Here is a 7,231-nt window from a genome sequence, read left to right as displayed (position 1 = left end):
GGCGACACAGTCATATATGTGGAAATGTCCACTGGAGGCTCTAGCCATCACAGTGGACAAAGAATTGAAAATAAATCTCGCTTCTGCAGCATCCAATAGACAATAATTCCCCAGGGAGGGGTAGGTAGCATGAGTCCCTTCTCTCAATAGTCTGTGAGTGACTATTGGCAGGCTTAGTATTGTGTAGCCCCAGTGTAGGCAACCACAACTGATATGGCTCTACTGGAAGAAGAAGATAGCATTTCAGTCTTTCTCACTATCATCTGGGTCTTACATTCTTTCATTTCCCCCTCTTCTATATGGTCAGGGAGCCTTAGAGGGGATTAATAAATGTCCTGTTTAGAGTTTACTTATCAATGTTCACTTAGCTCCTCAAGAAGCCACTAGTCTGTTTTTACTGTCATTCCCCCACAAAGTGAAGCTTCCTTAACTAAGGCTGATAGTAGCATTTCTCTAGAGGGATGAATACAAATATTTAGAAAGCAGTTTGACATCAGGTTAAATTAGCAAAACGATATTAAGTTCTCCCATGGGATCTATGACCTCCATAGCTGGGCATTTTTTCAACCACTGTTTAAAGTACCCAGCATGAGTTCCCTCATGTGGAGAAGGCTTCAAATCCAATAAAATAATAGTTGAGTATTGCAAAAATTCAATATGGTAGTTTCACTGTTCTACCAGTAGACACATTTGCTCAGTGGAATTCATAGCTCATGGATATGTCCACGGATACTGAAGTGTTGTGGAATATTAAAGATGTATTATCTTCATTTATGCTGTGAAATATTTGTTTAATGATGCAAAGATGGGTTGCATTCTTTTATGCTGCCTTTGTTTAACTCTGAAAAGCTATGTGACTTTGCTTGCCTAAAACACCTGATTAGTCTAATAAAGAGCTGAATGGCCAATAGCTAGGCAGGAGAGGGCTAAGTGGAAGTGGCCTGCAGAGAGAATAAATAGAAGCAGAAATCTAGGAAGGAGAAGAAGGAATGAGAAAAGGAGAAAGAGAGGAGGACACCAGGGGGTCATCCACCCAGTCACAAAGCCAGCCATAGATCAAGAAGGAAATAAAGATACATAGAATAAAGAAAGGTAAAAAGCCCAGAGGCAAAACATAATGAGAAACAAGATAATCTATTTCAAGCTAAGACCAGACATTCATAAGTAAGAATAAGTCTCGAATTATTTATTTGGGAGCTGGGTGGTGGGCCCTCAAAGAGGAAAAAAAAACAACTACACTGAAGTTTGTTGATGACTTTTCTGCAGAACACATTCAGCACATGTATGCTAGTCAGCAGGGAAACAGGGAGTGTCCACTTCAGATGTAGCTTGATTCTCTTCATCCAGCCTCTGAAATGTGTGATATCTTTAGCAATAGGCTCTTTCATTGCTTTTGGAACTAAATTTTAAAACTTTACTAAGGGATTGCAGTGAATGCTGGGCAGTTGAGAATGCATGCTCTAGCAGATGCCCCAGGTTTTGTTTCCAGCACCTACTAGACAGCTCTCAACTATCTGTAACTATAATTCCAGATGCTCCAGTACTTTTTTCTGGCCTCTGCAAGACACAGGCTTGCACATGACACTTAAACATACAGGCATGCAAACAGTAATACACATAAAATAAAAGTGAATAAATCTTTTAAAAAAAGTGACAAGAAAATTTCTCCAGAAGAATCTGACATTTTGTTACCATTAAAACCATCTACCTGGTCGATATTTGATTAATCTATACTAGAATTAATTCAAGTTAAATAATTTTGAGCACAGATTAACATTAAAAAATTTGACCTGACATAAATATTTTAATTAAATATTTAAAATTTTAACTGATATTATATATATACGTGTATATATAATATATAATAATATATAATATATAGTATACTATTAACAATAAATAGTAACTGGCAGCTAACCTCTCCATACAATCAATTTCACAAGTGAAAAAGTGACATACAAGTATGCAAAATAATTCTAATGCATTATTTTAAAATGTGTCATACATTGAAAATATGACATGTCCCCAAGCTTGCATGTTATGCTTTCACTGAATTATTTCAAAATGACAGAGTAACAGGAAATTTTATTGGATTATTTTACATAATCCTTGAAATTTTCTAATTAGTATATAATAAGAGAACAAAATCAATGAAAATTTACTTGTAAATTTTATTCCTGGAGAGTTATCATTCATAATAAACATTTCACGACAAGTCCATAAAGCAAACAGAGACTATACACTATAGCATCATGGGTCTTAAATTATATTATTTAATTATATATTAAATTAAATATACTTAATTATATTACTAAATTATATAAAAATCAGTTTTCGAAGAACCTAGATGTGACCACACAAACAAACATACAAAAACAAACAAACAAACAAATAAATAAATAAATAAAATCAAAGCTCAATCTCCGCTAAAGAGATATTTTGCTCTGGAGTTAAATACCATTTTACAAACACACCAGGGCTGATGTGCATAAAAATATACACAAATTACAACATGATGCAAAAGACCTGCTCAACACGGACAAACGTCTGAGCACTAAGGAAGGGAAATGGGTACAAAATCCCATTTCCAGCCAAAAAGCTGTTCATAAATGACAGCCTTCAGGAGAACAAAATTCAGTGTTCTTCAATACAGTGACATTAGGCATATCAACCAAACTCCAGGGCAGTCCCAATTCTCAGGAAAAGTCGATCAACAGAAATAAATCTTGATATTTGTTTTATTTCATTTTGTGTTATTTTTAAATTGTATTATTATTATTATTATTATTATTATTACCATCCTCATCATCATAATAGTTATTATTTCTTGGACTAAGTGTAGGCACGGAAAGAGAACAAATGGATTTCATTTCTTTAAAGCTTAAAGTCAAAGAAAAATGATTGATTCTTTTTGTAAGGGAGAAATAGCACACAGTGGGTGAGGAGGGGTGAGTGAGTAGAGGATCTGGGAAGAGTTGGGGGATGGAAAGGAATATGATAAAGAACATTTTGTGGGATTCACAAAGAATAACTATTTTTAAAATGTAAATCTTAGTATATAATTAATGACACGGTATTTTTCATGGCATTCTACATTTTTAGGATCTGAGTATGTGGTGATATTTTGTTTGTGCTCTAGATAACAAAATATCATTATCCCTAGAAACAATGTCTTTTTCGAAGAATAATCCCAACAGAACACCCCTCCCTTCTTGAGTATTCAGAAGGTATGGCAAAGGCAGACATTGGACTAACGAATGTAGATCAACAAGGGACAGGGAAGGTAACCCTTTGCCATCAAAAAACACCTTGAGGGGCCTCTTGCAGGCCTCCATGTCAAATGTGGTTCACCTGTTTCCTGTCATTGTGGAGGAAACTCCTTCCCAGAACAATTAAAGAACCTAATGCTTATTGTAAAAAACGAAAACAAAAAACATACTGCTCTGGATGATAGAACAGCTATAGAAGATAAGACAAAAATTTCAGGAGAAACCATCAATCACAATTGATAAAAATTAGATTTGAACAAGAGAGACAGACCTCTTAATTAGAAGAGGTGATGGTTCATCAGCCAGCACGAGCATTCAATTTAAACTAACTTATACAACTAACAAATGCTTTTCATTTGATTAGATATAACTCGCCAAAAAAGAACCTCCCTAAAGTTGGCGTTGAGGAAGTGTTCTATTTTTGTCTTTCAGGAGAATAAATGTATCCAGCTAAGGAATCTGAAGAACACTAGGCAAATGGGACAAGTGAAGAAAAAGGACAAATCATCCAGAAAAAAAAAGTTCCTAGAAAAAGAATAGTTTGACCTATTGATATATCATATTTTCAACAGGATAAAAATTCATAAATCTTTCCAAATGTTTGTTTCTGCTGTTCTCTACAGACATATAATGCAAATGGTCTTTTTATAGTCCCAGTTCAATTTAAAATTAAAGCTGAATTTGGAGTTGGAGTGTGGCTCTCTCTTTCTCTAAACACAACATGCTTGTTAAAGTGAAATGAAAAACTCTCTGTCTTATGTTAGAATAGCCACCTGATATGGTCGGGAAGAAAAAACAAAATTTAGGGACTACTTTCTTGCCACTAATCTCATGATCTTTTTTTCTTTTTCTTTTCTTTTCTTTTTTTTTTTTTTTTTGGTTTTTCAAGACATGGTCTCTCTGTGTAGCTTTGCACCTTTCCTGGAACTCACTTGGTAGCCCAGGCTGGCCCCAAACTCACAGAGATCCACCTGGCTCTGCCTCCCGAGTGCTGGAACTAAAGGGTTGTGCCAACACTGCCCCACTGATCCTATGGTTTTATTTTGACTCTTTAACATTTTTTTAAATATAACAAATATTATCTCTAAATACATAAGATCATATATACTAAAACTTTCATCATGATATTAATGGTCAAAGAGAGTACTAACTAATTCTAGGAAAAGGCTTCATCTAGATTTTGGGTTCAAGTTTCTAATAAGTAACTAGGAATTAAATTTTTGTACTCTGTTTGTACATAACAACTATAGATCATTTAACCTCTTTGAGCTCTGCTTCATATGACATTTAAAATGTTTTTCTGCAATGAACTATGACCATGCCTACAGTGACCTTTGAAGTCTCCAAAAGGAGGATGAGGCCCCACAGCAATGATTCCACCAGGACTATGATAACACCACTAAGCAGATATGCCTTGGACTATAAACTTATCAGAACAATTTGGAGGTGGCTAGCTGAAATGATCCAACCTCACAGAGTAGTCTAGCCAGGACCTGAGACAAGCGCTGCATTTTCCCATTACACAGAGACTGGACAATAAATGAACACTGCTACCTCTCCCAGGACTTGACAATTAACCCAAAATTTTTCTTCAGGATCCCCCAAAAATGCTGTCACACCCAGACAGCAGGAAGTAAATTTAAGAACAAGATGCTCACATTCCCAAGTGGCAGGGTGGGTGGTTTTTGGTCTTTCTATGGGTGATGGATATTTGTCATTGTTTAGTGTTGTTGGTTACAAGTTGTTATTGGTAATGGTTTTAAAAAAAGCTGAAAAAAGGAGATTAGATTCAGGGTTCTTATTTTAAAAAAAGAAAGAAAGAGAGAGAGAGAGATAGATAAAGAAAGAAAGAAAGAAAGAAAGAAAGAAAGAAAGAAAGAAAGAAAGAAAGAAAGAAAGAAAGAAAGAAAGGGGAAAATAAAAATGATAGACTAAAACGATAGATTATTGAATCTTCTCTGAAAAGAAAAAAAGGGGATATAGATATGATAGGATAAAAGGGTAGATGATTGAATCTACTTTTAAAAAGCAACTACTTATTTTAAAAATTTTACATTGATATGGATCTTTGTATATTGATACGAATTTGAGATTATTTTTGTTAGAACATACTGTATACAGTTTTCTACTCTTTTTCAAGGTATTGTACCTCTATGGCTCATTTAACAATGTAATGACATTTCTAGTCCTTGAAATTAGTTATTACAAACTACTTTAGATATAAAGAAATGCAAATTAGTATTTTGGCATTACAATCAAACTTGTAGTCATTTTATGTATGTTTTCAAGGTCAAATAGATATATTTTAGATAGACAGTTCAGAGTTCTACAGAATATGGCATTTAAGGTGTTTTAATAATATAGGTTCTTTTTTATAACAATGAGACAAGTCTGCTCCTGGAAGCACCAATATACTTCAGAGAAAATGATGGGAATTGAAGAAACCCTACATAGAGCTTACTTTCTTTGTGGCAAAAGTTATTCACTGGGCAAGAAAGTCCCCTTGCATTAATTGTTGACAATATGCTGTATAACTGGGAGAAGCAGGGCACAAATGAAAGAAATGCCAAACTTTGCCAAGACAAGGTAGGACAGCCCTTCAGAAAATCCTGCTTCACAGATAAGTCTGTCAGATGTGCTAAGCCTGTAGGCTGAATATGGATGTCCCAAAGTTACAGAGGAAACTTCGTAGACTGTGCAGGCAGCCAGTTGTTTCCGTCATTTCTCACATTTTGGGAAATTGCTTGCTTGAACTTCCTGCTTACTCAGGTAATATTTCCTTCTCTGGTCTCTGATTAAGTTGAAGACTTTATAGTTATTGTTTTATATTTCCTTTTTACTAGATTCAGAAAAGGAATTCACTAAAGAGGTGTAAAATGTATAAGGTTGAGAGACATTAAAAGATAATTTTGGTAATGTAAGTTACAACAGAAAGTGAAGTAGATACAACCTTTTCCACTCACCAATATAGAATATATATGGAGGATTTTCTCTGAATTTGTCAATTGTTAATAGACTAGACATTGTTGATATATGTATTGTCTATATATATATATATATTATGCAGTTATTTTATTTATTGTGTATACTTTTTCTTATATTATTACAATCTTTTTTAAAATTAAGACAAAAGGGGAAATGTGGTGATATTTTGTTTGTGCTCTAACAAATAAAGCTTGCTTGGAGAACAGAGTGCAGAACTAGCCACTCATTAACCATAGAGGCCAGGCAGTGGTGGCACACATACCTTTAATCCCAGCACTTGGGATCTCATGCCTTTGATCCCAGTACTTGGGAAACAGATGCCTTTAATTTCAGCACTGGGGAGCAGAAAACAGGAAGTGATATGGCTGGGTGGAGAAAAGAGTATAAGTTAGGTGGAGAAAGGAGTTTGGCCCTCCTTTCAGACTGAGGAGTTGGTGAGGTAAGAGGTGGCTGTTGCTTGATCCTTTGTCTCTCTGATCTTTCAGCATTTACCTAGATATCTGGTCCTGTAGGATGTCTTTCTGTTTACTATGAATATGTGTTGCTCTGATTGATTGATAAATAAAGCTGCATTGGCCTATGGCAAGGCAGCTTAAAGGCAGGCAGGTAATCCGAGAAAATATATGGACAGAAGAAAGGAGAGGAAGGAGAGATGCCAGCCAACCCCTAGGAGAAGCAAAATGCCAGCAAACAGGTAACACCAAGGCCAATGTGGCAACTTATAGGTTAATAGAAGTGGGTTAAGTTGTAATAACTAGCTAGCAAGAAGCCTGTGTTCCCACAGCCACTTATAAAAACACAGGGCCTGGTGGGACCAGAGTAAAGGGGACCACAGGGCTGGGTGGGACTCAAAAACCTTCTGGCTACAATTTGGCTCTGAGTTTTTATTATTAATACCAGTTAGAATTCTCACTGAATGGGTAGCTATAACTTGAATCTTAATATCAATTAACGTTCATTTTACCATTCAACAGTAA

Source organism: Peromyscus maniculatus, chromosome 18 (genome assembly GCF_049852395.1).
Source record: "Peromyscus maniculatus bairdii isolate BWxNUB_F1_BW_parent chromosome 18, HU_Pman_BW_mat_3.1, whole genome shotgun sequence".
NCBI classification, from domain to species: Eukaryota; Metazoa; Chordata; class Mammalia; order Rodentia; family Cricetidae; genus Peromyscus; species Peromyscus maniculatus.
Note: the sequence above shows the minus strand (reverse complement) of the source record.